Here is a 17,880-nt window from a genome sequence, read left to right as displayed (position 1 = left end):
CTCAGTGTTGAGAAACGTATGTGTTACGTTATTGTCTTAATTATATCTAAAGTAGCCTACCTAATTATGTTACATATTTATTTTGTATGAAAACTAGCGCGTTAGTTACTTATGGATTAAAAAGTACCGTTGTATCAGTTCTGCGCGAGCTCTCTCACAAACACGCACGCGCGCACACACAGAGAGAAGATCATTGTAAAATTAAAATTGACGGGCTAAATTTAAATTTTGTTCTTGCTTGTTTTTTTTTCTGTCAAAAAGCATTTTGTATTATCCATCCCTGCTTTTAAAATTAGTTAAATGAAGGACGTTTACTGTTAACACAGCCCTCATTATATGTCGGATTCGGAAGTTATAACGTTACTTTATATTATTTTTAGAATAAGTGATTCATTATGCTATTATTGGACTCCTGTCTATTCATTGTCAACTGTTTTCTATATGTTTGTATTGGCTAACATTTATTCAGTTAATGCGTGTCCTGTTTAAAATGTGCAATGTTTAAATGCAAAGACAGCACGTCACAAATAGAAGCCCTTTTCCCTGTGGTATTTAGTATCATATTTGGATATTGGAAAATAAATTAATTAGCCTATCTTAATGGTACACAATGTTCCTATGTTTTATTTTTTGTAATTTATTTTTTACTGTGTTCTAGGGGTTTCTTGATTTTAGACTAGTTGACCAGCACACATTATATGCAATGCAACTATATAACGCATGTGTGTCGTCGTCCAAACCGCCCATACAATACCCCCCCCCCCCCGTCGTCGATACGCAAAAAAAAATTTGCAAGGTTGGCAGGTCTGCATACAGTACTTTGTGCTGCGAGACGAAGTGTATCAACCGGAGACTGTAAAAAATAGGTATCAACTTGTCAGACGCCATTCTGGATTTTGTCGTTCGCTTGTACGGTGGCTCTGAATTGTTAAAAAAAACCTCTCAAAATACTGGCTGTGGATGCGAAAAACGCAGAAAATCGAACCCGATCCGAATTTTTTTATTACGGACGAAAGTTTCGTAGACAGTGTGCAAGCATGATTGACATAAAGTGAGGTCGAATTTTTTTTTAACGTGCGAAAATTTCGGATGCGAATTTCGGACTCGGTGTGCAATGGCCTTAAGAGTGAAAGCACATTTGAATATGGCAGTGTCTGACGTCTGTAACGACTGCGAGTATGAACCAGACACAGACTAATCTTCTTCCAGAAGATTAATTCAAACTCTCTGCTTCTCGCAAATGAAGGGGGAAGATTTGTTCAGAACGTCTCATGATCATCATCAATCTTGCCATCGGATCCGGCATCACCGGTCGGACTATTTAAAAGAGCCCCCAGCACTAACAAAATAACTGGTCAATGCTAGCTTTGTTGCCAAATACTGATTGGTTAAGAGAAAGACAGAGACCAAGGTCTCACACAAGAATCCTCACATTCCAGATTCAAATTACCCAACCCAGAGCCATGAATCATTCACAGTCTCCACAAAGTCTGCGGACCAACGACTTTTATTGGTCAACTTTGATAGTTTGCAAGACGGATCGATACCAGCAGATGTGGCTGAAACCCCCACAACATTCCAGACCCCCTTCTCCTTAAGGACCTCTGAATGAACAAACCAGAATTCTTTTCTCTCTAAACCAGAAAACTGAGATTCTTCCTACAGTATACATAAAACTCATTCAGTAACAATTTTCAATGGACTACATCATTCTATGTGTTTCTACGATATATGTGTCCATTTAATATGCCTTGATCCCATATAATTCATGTACTTGTTATAATTATTATAGGTGTGTGACTGAAAGTGTGTACTGTTTCATATCAATGCTATCTTACGAACACCACTAGTAAGTTGGCTGGAATGAAATCTGTGTAATATGTTTTGATCTTCTTTTAATTAGAAATCATGTCTAAACTGTGGCCTCTGTTCTCTCTGCTTAAGAGCGCGAGAACAGACAACCCCCCAGATAAGATAATTTACGATCAGAACTGAAAAGAATGCCACCTCCTAAATTTAGCCAGTGTCTAATTGGCCAGAACTCATCCTGGAGGTTGGACAAACTTTGAGTTTAAAATCTTAGACCCGAAACAAAGCTCTCTCTCTGCTCTCTTTCTCTGTGCTCTCGCTCTCTGGGTTCACCCTCAAGAAACGCTCTGCTATCACTCTCAAGAGAGATGGGCAGAAAAATATGAAGATCTCAATCAGACAAGTAACCATGTAGACACAAAGAGACAAAGAACCCAAATTAAGATCAGAAGAACGGGTTCAACAGCTTTATTCAAGCCATCTTACTACTCTCGTCTAAGTTGTCTTTTCTTTTCTAAGTTTTCCTTTATTTTCCGTTGTGAGTCTCGGTTCTAAGTTAAAGGGCACCTATTATGCCCCTTTTTACAAGATGTAATATTGGTCTTGGGTGTCCCCAGAATGCATTTGTGAAGTTTCAGCACAAAATACCCCACAGTTAATTTATTATAACCATTTGAAAATGTCATTTTTGGGGCCTGTTTTAAAAAGAGCTGTTTTGGAGTGTACCACCTTAAATGTTAATGAGCTGCATATCCCCGCCCTGCTGCTGGACCCAGATGATGAAGAGACACGAATGAGAATGGACTAAACGTCTCGGAATGGTTATTTGATACATGTATGTACTTACAAAGTTTTAATCGCGTCCCCTTTGCAATTATGGATGTGCAACACACACACACACACACACAAACGAACTGTGATAACGTTCGCGCAATTTTTTGAAACTACACACACACACACACAAATACTGTGATAACGTTTGCTAAGTACAAACGATTTATTTTTTTCTTAAGGGGAGGGAGATAGACGTTTATATACTGTCTATGGAGATAGAGCAGACCTTAATTTATTTACATTTGTAATTGCTGCAAAAATGATAGCCTATGTGACATAAAACTGTCTGACGTTGTTTGTTGAGACATCTATGACGACGACAATAAATAGCTTTAGACGCATTTGTTGTTGAACTGGCTGACATCGATTGAAATGACTATTTGCTCAAAAATCATAAAATACACTTACTTCTGGAGGTGACGTTGAATCGCAAACTGTAGGCAATGATCCACACTTGATTAACTTTGACCCTCGTTCACTAAACAGTCAGTCAGAAAATGAAGGAAGTTTAAGTGGCGCCGTTTCTTCATAAATAAAATCCATCCGCTGCGTTTTCAGTGGCTCTGATGTCAGTGAAGACTACTATGTCCATTCTTAAATTCCACAACAGAACACCTAAGTTACTTCTTACTTCTTATGAGACATTACACACATACCCTACATTACACATGTCGTTGAAACAATGGAGGATGCAGATCACAGAGGGCGGGGTCTATGCCAAAACCAGACTGTCAATCAAACCGCGTCGGTGGGGCTTAGCGCATTTCTACATCACAGTGAGGGAAATCTAGAACAGGGCGTTCTGAGACAGTGCTTGTGATTTATTGAGATAGTAAAAAAACTACTGGGTGGATTTTTATCATTCTAGGGTGGTTTTGCTCACACACTGCCAATACACATTTATGTTCAAACACCATGTAAAAGTGAATTTTGCATAATAGGTGCCCTTTAAGTTTTGCGGCAAAGTTTCGGTCCCGATTCGACGGCAAAACCAGCTTCAGACAAAGACTTTCATCCATCTGCTAGCAGCGCCAGCACACCACGTGACCGGCGCCGCAGACCCAGGCACAAGGAGACCAGCCAACGAACCCAGGGAAACCCCCTTCTTCTTTCTTGGCCAGGAAGATATTATATTTCCTAGAGTTAATAACTGTTTATGCTTTCTGTTCATTGGATGAACTGATAGACTAATCATACTATTGATTCTGCTACAGTAAATTCTGAAAATAATTAAATTATTAATTATTGATCATAATTCGTTATGAATAATAATTAATTGGATTTATACGTGGGCGTATAAACGCTACACGTCACTGTACATAAAATCACATATGTGGGGTGGTACTCCCACGAGCACAGAATTACTAATCCCACATTTGGGACCGTACCTCTCAAGCAGTTAAATAAATAAATGAATAATTAAAAAAAAGAATTTCATTAGCAACATTACATAATATAGGTATAATATTATGGGCAAATTAGCATGAGGCCGCCATCCCATAAAAGTGCAGATGGGAGTGGAAATTTATGCGGGTTTGCCCACTGACAATGGGCAAATTAAAGAATACAGACTAGAGCTGCATGATTCTGGATACATTGAGAATCACGTTTGTTTTGCTTTGTTTGATCATGATTCTGACCAGACAGCTAAATGACATGTAATTTGCAGTATCTCTGTGATAATAACTGTACTGAGTGGTTGAAAAGACTGTTTGTAAAGCTGTTTTATACCTTTGACAACTGCTCTCTCTGGGTCAAAGGCAGTGCCAATGCAGATCTGAATGTTTTCTGTGATTGTACTTGTCAAAGGTTAAATAGACACCTGCAAATCAATGTAATTTAGGAATTAGATTGCATGGGTGTTTGAATCAAGAATGCAATCTTTTAATGATTAATCGTACATAGATGCAGAAGGTCGCAAACAAGCGGAGCATGACAGGCACAAAATGAGTTAAGAAATGATTTCTTTACAGTTAAATAATGGTGGAAATACTACAACAAATCTTAGTAAATCATGTTGTATGATTTATTTAAATACATGTTGTGTCTGAAAGGGAAACTCTTTCAAATGCATAAGGTCAGTAGCAAAAATAAAAACCTTTTCATCACAAATTGTTCACTGCGTGACCAGTAAGTCCTGACAGTAGTTTTTAACGCCAAAATAGGGTTTGCCCTGCAGCAGGCTGTTAGTAAATCTGGCCGTCGATATTATAATTGTAATTATACAATTATAATTTGCTTACTGTTTTAAAATGAAAGACATGCAACCACATCTTTTAGGCTACTTAAGGTCATTTTTACCTTCTTTTTCTATTGGCTATACATATGCTTTTGCTACAAGGCCTATTCTTGCTGCTCACATTTGATGCCCAAGGACACATGGGGCTTCATTCAGATTTGAAGACTGCTGCACTATTCAGAGAACCAATTGAGACTAGTTGTCTATATTTTTTATTTTTTATTTTTTTTTACCAAAAACATAAATCTTGATCTCTGTTGCTTCTCTTGAAACTGGCCTCTGCAGAGTTCTTAGCTGTTTAGGGAGATCTGTGTTTCAAGTTTTGTGTTCCCCAAACTAGGCCAAACATCTCTCACAATTGAACTGAATCTGTAAAGAGTTTACAAGTGCTGGTGGACCAAAGCCTGGAAATACTTTCCTAGTGTACTGTAAAATCATGCAGACATAACATAATAATGATAATAATAATAATAATAATAAAATGAAGAGATTGTCACTGTTTACTTATGCTGTTCCAAATCTGTAGGACATTTTTTTTCCATTTCTGAAAAACAAAATGAGAAGTTTAGCAGAATGATGATATTATTGTTTCCCTAACCCTAATGAAAGTGAAAAATAATAAGTGATTAATAATAAACTCATGTGCTGTAAGTTTTATAAAGTCATATGCTTGCGGACAAGAGGACAATTTAATGAAGTTCCAAAGTTCCAAAAAGTTCCAAGTTTGGGAGGAGTATCTCATCATGCATGCCAATCCTATATTAAGGATACAGTAAGTGGCTGCTTACCTATTTATTTATATTTGTATTTCTAACTTTAGTCCAAGAGGGAATATAGCTTAAGCTTCCCATAATGGGCAGAACACCAAATTTGTTAACCTTATCATGCTGTATGTTTTTATTTTATTTTTATTATTCAGTGATATTTTTCTCCTCTGCCACAGCTCTGAAATCTCATACATATGTTCAATTATGGCACATAAAGATGTGTTATGCCAAATTCACATATTGGATCTTGTGTCTCTTAACTAATCATTATGCATCAAATTTGAATATACATATATTAAATCCGATCCAAGTATCCCACTGGTTTCATACTTTCTTGGGAGAAACATGTATCAGGAAGCCTTTTGAACATCTATTAAAAAAATAAATAAAACAAATGTGGCAGATCACAGAATCTGCAGAAGACTCAAGAAGGACTGTTATTGATTATTAAAAATCTGCGAGGAGTTGACTTTGAAATATAATAGTCACAAACCTCAGAGATGGGCAATTTGAACAAGTCAGAACTCAAAGAATGATGGCACATTTTCTCTAAGGCTAAATCCTTGCTCATTCCAATACTCTTTTTGTGCAGATAATTCCCACAGCCAGCCTTATCCAAAATAATGAAGCGCTAAGATGATACATTAATGTCCCCTCTCATTGGAAGCCATCTGAATTATGGATCTTTCTTTCAAAAAAAGGTTACAAGTCACCAATTGCCCCCCTTCTCCATGAAAGTTCTATAATTATTTATCAAAGACTGCACACAGAGCTCACACAACTATGATTAGGTTGTGCCGGGGTCATTAACAAGATGTGTTCAGACTTTTATGTATTCCAGCTATCAGGGTAGACGACAACATTTCAGAATACTCATCGGCAGAGGGAATCAATATCTAATTACCAGACCCACATTACTGAGGCTCAGCAGTGAATTCGGAAAGAGAGAACCTTTCTTATTACTTACTCTCTCTATCAGCCTGGAGCTCAATAACACTGCATGGATTATTTCTTCACCATTCATTTGCATGCTGTCACTGTAAAGGCTCTCCACTTTGAGAATCCATTACCATTTATTCCCCTCTATCCTTTCTTTTGCTCCCCAGCTTTTTGCCCAACACTTTGCCAGAAAGTCAGCACTTTTTTAGAGGTGGAGAGATTTGTCTTGCTGTGGTCCATCACTCAGCTTAAGCCACATTCAATTTACACTGTAAAACGGCAATAACAAGATCACTGTTTAGGGCAAGACAGTTTTGCAGCATTTTAAATATTCCATTATGGATTTCCAGCTGTTTTGAGCTGAAAACTTGCCAGATTTGTGTCTAGTCTCCTCTATGGTCCCTAATCTGTTACAATGGCTGTTTCAAGACAGCACCTTATGAGCGGATAACATTGCAGTGCTAATATATCAGGAGCATGTAAAACAAACGGTCCAGCAAATTAAATTCAGCTCAGCTAATCTAATAATGTGTGACCTTATCACACAAACTAAAGTCACCTTTCTCAAGCCCTGACAGATACTTATCTTACTCATCTTACTTTCATAAATGAGAAGCCATACTGACTGGAGGCCAAAAGGTGGTTGCAGGTGTGAATTGATCCTACCAGTCCTTTATCTGGTGCCGATCCACCACATGCAGCCACATATGGGGTGATAATTACAGAGGGGTATACAGACTGCCCTGGATCTTTCAGTGTTTGCTAAACGATCTTTAGCAATGTACCAAGCCCAGCTGTGCCGAAGAGAAGACCAGCTTTCAAAAAGGCCAGAGGGACCACTGAATCACCGTTGTTAATGGTCAGAGTACATCTGCTCTCTTTTCAAGAATGGACTCGTCTCTTTTTCTTCTCCCCGTCATACCAGAAAATCAGACAAAACTAGATAAAAGTATGTAATCTGATAATTTCTCTGAATGTTTTTTTTTTTTGGGGGGGGGACAAACACTTACCTTAATACCACTGTGAAATAGTTCAAAATGTGCTTTATACTGCAAATAATGGAGTATAAAGTTATTTATTTAACTAATATACTTAACCCCAAGGTGCTCTTCGGTCATTTCTGACAGAAACATTTTCTGTTTTGAATTGTTAAAAATCACAGCTTCATCGGAATGTTCCGAAACTTGGTGGCTTTTATGGCATTAGGTATATGAACACGCAAGACAATTTAGGTCATGATTCGAGCAGGCTAAGTGGTCGTAAAACAATTAGTCACACTTTTGCTCTTCGGTCAAAAATGACCGACCATAGGAAATGAATGGGAAATTGACAAAAACACAAAAAATCCCTACAAATCGGCCACGATGCAGGAAAAAAAAGTGCTCGGCAATGAAGGGGTGAAACTCTAAAACATTAATAGTGAAAAACACAACATAATTAATCATTAAAATGTATATATATATATATATATATATATATATATATATATATATATATATGTATATATATATATATATATGTATATATATGTATATATATATATATATTAGGGGTGTCCCCGACTATTGATTTTCATAGTCGAATCAGAATCGTCAAGTCTTGCCTATAGTCGACTAATAGTCGAATCATGTGTATGGGGGCGGGGCTTTAACAATTCAAAGCCGCGATGTACAGAAAATCACACAAAGATATAGAGGAAAATGTATAAAAACATTTTGGATCAATAAAACTAAGAAATAACAAATAACTCCAGAAAGGACACACTGCAGACAGGATTTATATTTCACATGCAAATCAAATTAAATCGGCTAAATTACCTGTGTGAGCAGGCAGGCTCTAAGTACAGCACAACATCGATGCACCGAAAAAATAAACAATTAATTTACTGAATTAAATTAGAACAGAATATACCTTTCTTATAAATAAAAATACAAAACGAAATAAATCAGAATCAAGTCACAAGATGAGGAGCAAATGTGTGCAAAATGCCTAAAGTGCAGGGGAACATATATTCAAAACACAAGTCACAAATAGTTAGATTAGATAACCCTGACAGATCAATAAATAAAATTAAAATGAAGAAATTATTAAAATAACGATAGTAGCCAGAATTTTCTACTTTGTCTTTTTAACTGCAGAAACAACAGTCTTTTTAGCTAAAAATGTTCACAGCATCCAAAAATCAAATTAGAACCGGCTGAAAAGTTTTGAAATCACTTGTACCCTACCTGATCGAGAGAACAAATCCAGTCTTTCACTCTGTCTGTGTCCGTTGGAGTCTTTTCAAATTGTGCGTGCGGATAAATACATTCTAAAACACGTAACGTGAAAAACGTTTAACTACTTAATCTCCAAAAATAGTTAAATTAAAATATGAAAACGCTTTACTATAGGAGGAACGCATTGCGTTCATATTCTGGGTTCATCTGCTCATCTGCACATAGTATGGTTTCTTAATAAAGTGTGTACTGTGTACATTAAGCCACGTTAAAGTGCCTTTTAAGCGTTTTAAAAGCTTTTTTTCACGTTAAGCATTTTAGAATGTCCCGTGGAAAACCAACTTGTTAACGTTGGCCGGCAGAAGTGCGATCATGGTTTTCCTGATGCTAAATCCAGCCTTGGAGAATATCCTTCCTGATGGTGTACATCCACACTTTAGATTTTCTTATCCCAGGCATTGTTAAAGATTTAAATCCTTGCCGCCAAGACGCTCCTCTGTCGGTCACGGATTGAAAGTGAAACTTAAATCTGTCACGGGGTGTTTGGATTTATATTCACGCACATTAAAAAATATTAATTAAAAGCTTTTTTTTGCAAATTTTTATATACAGCATTATCATAATAGGCTGAATATTAACGTATTGACAGAAATCAGACATTGAGCGCCCTCATATAGCCAAAGTGACATGATCCTCGTTTCATAACACCTCTGCGAAGATTCGACCGTGAGATCGGTAGTCGAATCAGGCTCCTCCTATCGAATCTTCGACTATTCGGGGTCACCCCTAATATATATATATATATATATATATATATATATATATATATATATATATATATATATATACAGTGGGTACGGAAAGTATTCAGTACCCCTTCAATTTTTCACTCTTTGTTATATTGCAGCCATTTGCTAAAATCATTTAAGGTCATTTTTTTTTCCTCATTATTGTACACACAGCACCCCATATTGACAGAAAAAAAACAGAATTGTTGACATTTTTGCACATTTATTAAAAAAGAAAAACTGAAATATCACATGGTCCTAAGTATTCAGACCCTTTGCTGTGACACTCATATATTTAACTGCTGTCCATTTCTTCTGATCATCCTTGAGATGGTTGTACACCTTCATTTGAGTCCAGCTGTGTTTAATTATACTTTTTGGACTTGATTAGGAAAGCCACACACCTGTCTATATAAGACCTTACAGCTCACAGTGCATGTCAGAGCAAATGAGAATCATGAGGTAAAAGGAACTGCCTGAAGAGCTCAGAGACAGAATTGTGGCAAGGCACAGATCTGGCCAAGGTTACAAATAAATTTCTGCTGCACTTAAGGTTCCTAAGAGCACAGTGGCCTCCATAATCCTTAAATGGAAGACGTTTGGGACGACCAGAACCCTTCCTAGAGCTGGCCGTCCGGCCAACCGTCCGGCCAAACTGAGCTATCGGGGAGAAGAGCCTTGGTGAGAGAGGTAAAGAAGAACCCAAAGATCACTGTGGCTGAGCTCCAGAGATGCAGTCGGGAGATGGGAGAAAGTTGTAGTAAGTCAACCATCAATGCAGCCATCCACCAGTCGGGGCTTTATGGCAGAGTAGCCCAACGGAAGCCTCTCCTCAGTGCAAGACACATGAAAGCACACCTGAAGGACTCCAAGATGGTGATAAATAAGATTCTCTGGTCTGATGAGACCAAGATATAACTTTTTGGCCTTAATTCTAAGCGATATGTGTGGAGAAAACCAGGCACTGCTCGTCACCTGTCCAATACAGTCTCAACAGTGAAGCATGGTGCTGGCAGAATCATGCTGTGGGGGTGTTTTTCAGCTGCAGGGACAGGGTGACTGGTTGCAATCGAGGGAAAGATGAATGTGGCCAAGTACAGGGATATCCTGGACGAAAACCTTCTCCAGAGTGCTCTGTGCCCGGTTGCATAAAGCACCTTAAAGGTGAACTAAGTAACTTTTTTTACCTTAACTGAACAGCTTCGGAGTCATTGGAATGGTTATATTACTTATTTCGGGTTGAATGGTGGTCGTTTCGCACCCCCCTGGTGCCCGTGAGCGGAAAATACGCACTTGCAACTTTGAGCCGGCGGGCCGCCGGCCGCTGCGTCAGGAAGTCTCGCGTGATATCAGGTCTCGCGATGTAAACAATTGCTTTACGGCCAAAAGAAATCTGCTAAAATGCTGTCATTATTGCGCTCCCTCACGCTGTCCGAACCCGAATGAAGAAGACGTTTTAAAGAACGTCCCATCTGCTTTGATGTCGTTGATCTATAGCCTCTGGTGTCTGAGAATCACCAACGAGTTTTTACGACAGTGTTGTCAAATATCTATTCCGAAGCTGTGGGGGGAGCTCTAGAGAGAGACCTGCGAGCAAAAAGCGAGAATACAGCGAAGAAGTCCCGAAGCTACTGAGTGCTGCTTTAAGGGAATGCTGTGGGGGGGTTTTTTTGTGTTTTTTTTTGGGCCAATTTGCTAGTTAACTAATGTGGTTCTTTTGCAGCATTACCCATTTTGTGTGAATGACAGTCTATACTGTCCATCTTTTCTTTCATTAAAAAGTGTAATGACATTAATGCAAAGGTGAATATCTGGCCCATTCTTATGCATAACAGCTTAAAGACAAGGCACAAGTATATTTTAACTATATGGGGTTATATATGCATACCCCACTGTCAAAGAAGTTGTGACTTTCACAAAATCTTGCACCGACACATTTAAGCCTTATTAAAGAAAAATGTTTAGGTATAGAGAGATGATATAATGGCAGTAAGAGTAAAATGCTCACCTCTAAAATTCTCTATCAGCTCAGACAGCAGCCGCTCAGTTAGCTTATCAGCGACAAAGCTGTCCATTCAAAATGACCTGGAGAAAACATAGCAATATAGAGGTTAGCAACAATTTGAAGACTTGACCCTCTTCTTTAACTCTCACTAACGTTACTTCAGCCAGTAGAGCACTGTATAATATGATAAGCATGGCGCAGCTGGTAAACATAACTCAACTATTGTGTTGCCTCGTCGCTCTGTAGCCGCGGCAAAAGGGGGTCGCACACCGGACGAGAAGCGCAGCATCGCGTCTAGGACAACTCGAGGTATCGCACACCGGACGCGCTTTTTCTCAGTTTATGGCCGCGCAGCACCATGTCTTTAAAATTCAAAATAATTTTAAATGTATTTCTCAAATACATAAATGTATTTCTCAACAATGTATAAAAAGCATTTCAACCATTTTGACACCTAATTTCATGAACTTATCGTTATTTTTAATCATTCAAATTTGGCTGGGTGGTTAATAACACTTTCTTCTTTAGTCTGACAAACTCAAAACACATATTTATTTTGACTTTACACAGACTTTAAACTAGTTAGATGTTGGCGTGATAGCTGTGGCTACATTCCAACCACAGAATTACCACGGCTAACGCTATTCTCAACGTAGCAACTAAGCCATGGTAATTTTTTCAGCAAATGGTGCAAAACTAGCAACGGGGACATACATGGACACAGAAAAATGTATGTTACATCAACACTGAAAATACTCTCTTACCTTGAATACACAACGAAGTTGCACCGAAGAAGCACAGGCCAAAACGGATAGAGCGCGAAGCGACGGTTATTTTAAACCACTGTTGTGAGAAAATTCCAGAACAACTGCGGGCGATTGTAACCCAGAACATGGGTTACTCTTTGAAAAATAACCCAGAAACCCAAACAACCCAGGAATTGGGTCAAAATATTAGCCCTATAACCCAGAAAATGGTTACTCTCTGAAAAACTAACCCATAATTTTAACCCAACACAAATAACCCAGAAAATGGGTTGGATAAATAACCCAGGAGTTTTTAGTGTGTATGATTTCACATTTATATGGATTATGGTGAACATACTGAACAAAACCATTGCTCACCAGGGTCCCCTTTTAAGCCAACACACTTCAGATGAAAAACCTTGTGAGACACAGAGCACTGTGTGACACATGTCTTAGACCTACTTTTACACAAACAGGAAGTCTCTGTGATCAGAAATTGTATTCTCAGTTTGTGTGTGCAAATTTCTGTGAGAATGTGCTGTCTGTAGGAGAGGTCCAGTTTTGTTCTGATCTGAGCCCAGTACTCTTCAGAGAACTCTACTTTCTAAATGTGGCAGTCCTCTGTTGTCCAAATGACAAAGTAAGATGATTTGAGTTCACACACTGCCATTTGCCCCTGAACTTGTGCATAGTATGCATGGTTCTGTTTAAGCTCAAAGTTTTTCCCCAGATAGAAATCTTTGCTCTTGATAGCATAAGTTATAGACATATTTGCATACTTTAAGGGGCATTTTATTTCAAGTGTAGCACATGGGCAGCACTTGCAATGGACTATTCCATCTGGGCTGGCTCCTAAATGAGGAAACTTCGAATTTACTATCAACCCTATTTCTTCCACTATCAAGCTGTCATGACAAGTCATCTGGTTTGAAGTAAATGCTTCTCTAGCTAGTGTTTCATCGTTCTTTCCCCAAGCTAAGGCTTGTGCATTTCTGCTGGACGTGTAGCCCAATATTTTAGATGTCATGCTAGCTTGACTTGTCTTGCTTATTAACACTTCATTAAAGTGGCTTGCAGTGATTCTGCCCTGTCTCTGCTCAAACCACTGTTCACAAGAGGACTGACCCAGTGTACTTTCTTGGAGGTGCTTGCAATTAAGTTCATTTAAGTGAGTAGGGATGATTTGCATAGTTTTATAAAGCTCATTTTGTAGTTCATCTTGTGATAATAAACTGTTTTGACAGCTCTGTGGTTTAAAAATGGCGCCACCGGAAATGCTTCAGGGCCAGACATGTGCAGTAGCATTCCAACGCGTTTGTTATTGTTTACGTCCTTGAAATGGTATGTACATAAATATATGAGTTCACTCATCATTCTTAACTTAAAAATATCGAACACAATATAATCTACTAAGTAATTGCAAGTTGTGTTAACATAAGGTTATTTACATAAAAAAAAAAAGATAATTAATTGACCTACATATAATTGAGCTATTGAATAAAATTAGTCTACCTACTGCACTGCTCCAGAACATTAAATGTCTTAAAGGTGCAGTGTGTGATTTTAAGCGGCATCTAGTGGTGAGGTTGCAAATTGCAACCAACAAAAGTTACAGTGGCCGACAGGAAAAGATGTCATCGTCTGAGACAGCAGAGAGTAGCCGGTTAAGCAATGAGGTTTATCTACAAAGATGCATTAAGAAATTATGTTTACTTTATTATTCAGTAAAACTATGTTATTGCGATTATGATTGTTACTTGATTATCATTGTGTCAGTGTTTTATTCGCTGACTTTAGCTAGTTTCTTTGCACGAAGAACAACAGTGACGAAACGCGCTCTGTAGTATTTTGTCCGTTTAGGGCTACTGTAGAAACATGTCGCCGTAAAATGGCTATTTCAATGTAAGGGGTCCCGCGGTGTATGTGCAGTAGATAGAAATGGCTCATTCTAAGGTAATAAAAACATAATGGTTCATTATGTAAGGTCTTTATACACCTCTGAAAACGTAGTTATGTATATTATATTGCATTTCTGTCTACAGATCCTCCTAAATAGTACACAATGAACCTTTAAAATATGCACAAAACATACAATTAGCAAAACAATAAAGCAGTTTACTTTATTTTTGGATAGAGGCTGCATTTCAACAAAAGGTGTTCAGACAGTTAGTACAAAAATAAAGCATTTTGGGGTTTTTTGACAGAAATTGCAAAACTACACTAGAAACAAACAAACAAAACAACAAAAATAGTCTTAAAAGGTAACTCTCGCCAAAATGCAATCTAGGGTCTTTTTGTTAATCTACTCGAGGCAAACTTTCGTTTAAAAGCATAATTAGAATGGAAACGCCACTTTTAAGTTTGACCGTATTTTCGTTTTAGGTTAAATGCCTTGTGAGTGGGAGTGAATGGGGCACTTTTATGATAGCATCAGAAATCGCTATTTTTAAAACACTAAGAAGGTTCGACACAACATGAAACTTTGCTTGAAGTATCACCAGGGGCTCTACACATGAACTTGAGCATTGAGAACATTGTTTGTGTGCAAAGAGTTTACTAAAAAGAAAGATTTTGAGACGCGTTCCTGTTCACGTGCAATGCAATATTGCGCCGGCGCCTCCATGTCCTGATTATATTGTCTTCTATATTTGCTTCTCATTTATTAAATCTTGGTAAGTGGTTGATGAAACATCGATTAAAATTAGGATATAATTTATACAAAACGAAATTAACTTTAAAGAAAGGCTTTATAGGCCTACAATACAAAAATACAATACAAAACTTAATGTAGTGGTCAAAATCATGTCTGACCCACTTGTCTCCCGATATATGATCCTTGCTTACTCATGTCCTGAGCTGTACCCACCATTGAGGTCAGGATAAGTGCTTTTAATGAAGGTTGTGAAATAATTGCCTAATGTTAACTCTACTTTGGTGCTGCAATGATATTGCATATCGAAACGATAATCGACTTCATCTGAGCTGCTTTAGGGGTCGTTCACATGTTTGTGCTCTCACGTTCGTTATTTTAAATGTAGGCTAGTGTAAATGTTAACAAGTATGTAAATGCAGAGAAACTACAAACTAATTACTAGGTATTTACCGGGTAAATATATGGTAAGTTATAGTTGGTTATTGGTAATTGGTAATTACCACAGGTAACAAGTATGTAAATGCAGAGAAACTACTAACTAATTACTAAGTATTTATCTGGTAAGCATATGGTAAATTATAGTATTTTAGTGTGTAATTACTTAAGGTGATTAGTATGCAATTACAGAGAAACTACCAAGGAAAAAAACACCACTGTTAAATATCAACTCAACAAAGTACTGTGTACTTGTTACCTGTTTAGGGTTGGTAATAACTCAGATTTAATTGTGTACTTCCTCAGAATGTAGGCAGCCAATTTTTAGAAACACCTCCAGTATTACCCATCAATTCAAGTTAGGTTTGTAGTTATCCTAGGGTTATGTTGGTAACAGTCCATGTTTATTTATTACTATCTTGAAATTAAGACGGTAGTTTCCAATAAATTACCTTGTCTTACGTAGTTGTTGTTCATTGCTACACCCATTTATAGAGGGTTTATCAAATAATTTACCTTACACTTACCTGGTAACTACCCCGCAGGAACAGTTTTCCCTAATGTCATGGCACATCTTAAATACTGGGTATGTTCTTGCAGATGTTTTTACAATTTACTCAGTAAGTAAAGTGCAACTGTACTGTAAAATGAAGCCTTGTTTATTTCCATGGTATTACCGGAATTGTACCATATAACTGATCATTCCCTTTTCCATATAGTCACAAATTATTTTTTACCTCATATGTCCTGCAACGTTACCAAGGAAAATATGACAATTTACTCGGTAAGTAAAGTGAAACTGTACTGTAAAATGAAGCCTTGTTTATTTCCATGGTATTACCGGAATTGTACCATATAATCCGATCATTCCCTTTTCCATAGTCACAATTTTTTACCTCGTATGTCCTGCAACGTTACCAAGGAAAACATGACAATTTACTCGGTACGAAAAGTGTAACTGTACTGTAAAATGAAGCCTTGTTTATTTCCATGGTATTACCGGAATTGTACCATATAACCTGATCATTCCCTTTTCCATATAGTCACAAATTATTTTTTACCTCATATGTCCTGCAACGTTACCAAGGAAAACATGACAATTTACTCGGTAAGAAAAGTGAACCTGTACTGTAAAATGAAGCCTTGTTTATTTCCATGGTATTACCGGAATTGTACCATATAATCTGATCATTCCCTTTTCCATAGTCACAATTTTTTACCTCGTATGTCCTGCAACGTTACCAAGGAAAAGATGACAATTTACTCAGTAAGTAAAGTGAAACTGTACTGTAAAAGGAAGCCTTGTTTATTTCCATCGTATTACCAGACTCTTACCACATCATTTGCTACTGCTTAAACATTTTTGAAATCACAAACTTTTACCATGTGTGTTCTGCAACTTAACTAAAACATTCCAGCCTGGTCTCATTGTTAATACGTAGTATTAATACGTCATTTTCAAAGATAGAAAATGTACGTTTTGTACGTTTGGATAGATGCTGAAACGTAGGCTATGATATGGACGTATCTGCAACAATTAAACGTAACATTATTACGTTTTTACAGCTACAAAACGTTAAATATTTACGAATCTTTCATATCATTAAGATATCTGTATAATTTACCTTTGACCGTTTTATAGATAAATGGAAGATCCTTTATCCCTACTCCCAACCTAAACATAATGTTACCCATTTTATACTGAATATAAAAAGGATAAAACGTACAGAGTGTAGGGAAATGGCAATTTTATTAACAATATAGCATTACAAGATTTTTTTTAGCAGCTAATCCTACTCCTACCCCTAAACCTACCCATAACAATTTCTTAAAACTAATAGGCTACAATTATGAAGAAAAAACAACATACGTGTAATCACAATAATTTATCTATTGCGAAAATGTCAAAACCGGTACCAAAAGTCGTTCACATGACGATGTGTTGCAGTCACAGTCCTCTCTTTCAGTATATAATAGTTTTGAATGAGGTACAGAGCAGAATTTAAGTTATTAATCCATGAAAATGTTAATGCGGCTTCGCTCTGTGTGAAGGCGCGCGCGCTTCTCCATTTCAAATGTAAGTACCGACTGAAATACAGCATGTCGCAATCTGTGACGAACATAGACGAACAAGGCGAGAGCGAATGAGCGTTTAATATCACTGCCGTAAAACATGTCGTAACGCTTCTTGAGGGCGCAATTTTTGAATTTGAATTCATCACGAGCGCGGGATTTGACAGTTACGGACTGCGCTGCTGTGATAGCCTGTGTGAAATGGAGATGAAGATCACTCACTGGATAAAGGGCTGAATTTGGATCTCTTTATTGCAAACGTATGGATTCTAAAGATTTGGATTAACGTTATATCAAGTATAATAAAATTGATGTCTTTTGTGAATTTATGTTGGGTTTTGGTGTATTATTGTTCTATTGGAGAAAGCGCATT

The 17,880-nt window shown here is 37.4% G+C and overlaps 2 long non-coding RNA genes across 2 annotated transcripts in view; one reads left to right on the top strand and one right to left on the bottom strand.

Moving 5' to 3' along the window:
* The window catches only part of LOC309494652, a 218,985-nt gene that overhangs the window by 10,823 nt on the left and 190,282 nt on the right, over nt 1–17,880 (top strand). The window lies entirely within an intron of this gene.
* Nucleotides 1–17,880, bottom strand: part of LOC309494653 — a 111,769-nt gene that overhangs the window by 85,863 nt on the left and 8,026 nt on the right. The window lies entirely within an intron of this gene.

The sequence above is a fragment of the Leuciscus leuciscus genome (genome assembly GCF_965113295.1).
Source record: "Leuciscus leuciscus genome assembly, chromosome: 3".
Classification (NCBI taxonomy): Eukaryota; Metazoa; Chordata; class Actinopteri; order Cypriniformes; family Leuciscidae; genus Leuciscus; species Leuciscus leuciscus.
Note: the sequence above shows the minus strand (reverse complement) of the source record. Positions and strands in the feature narration are given on the sequence as shown.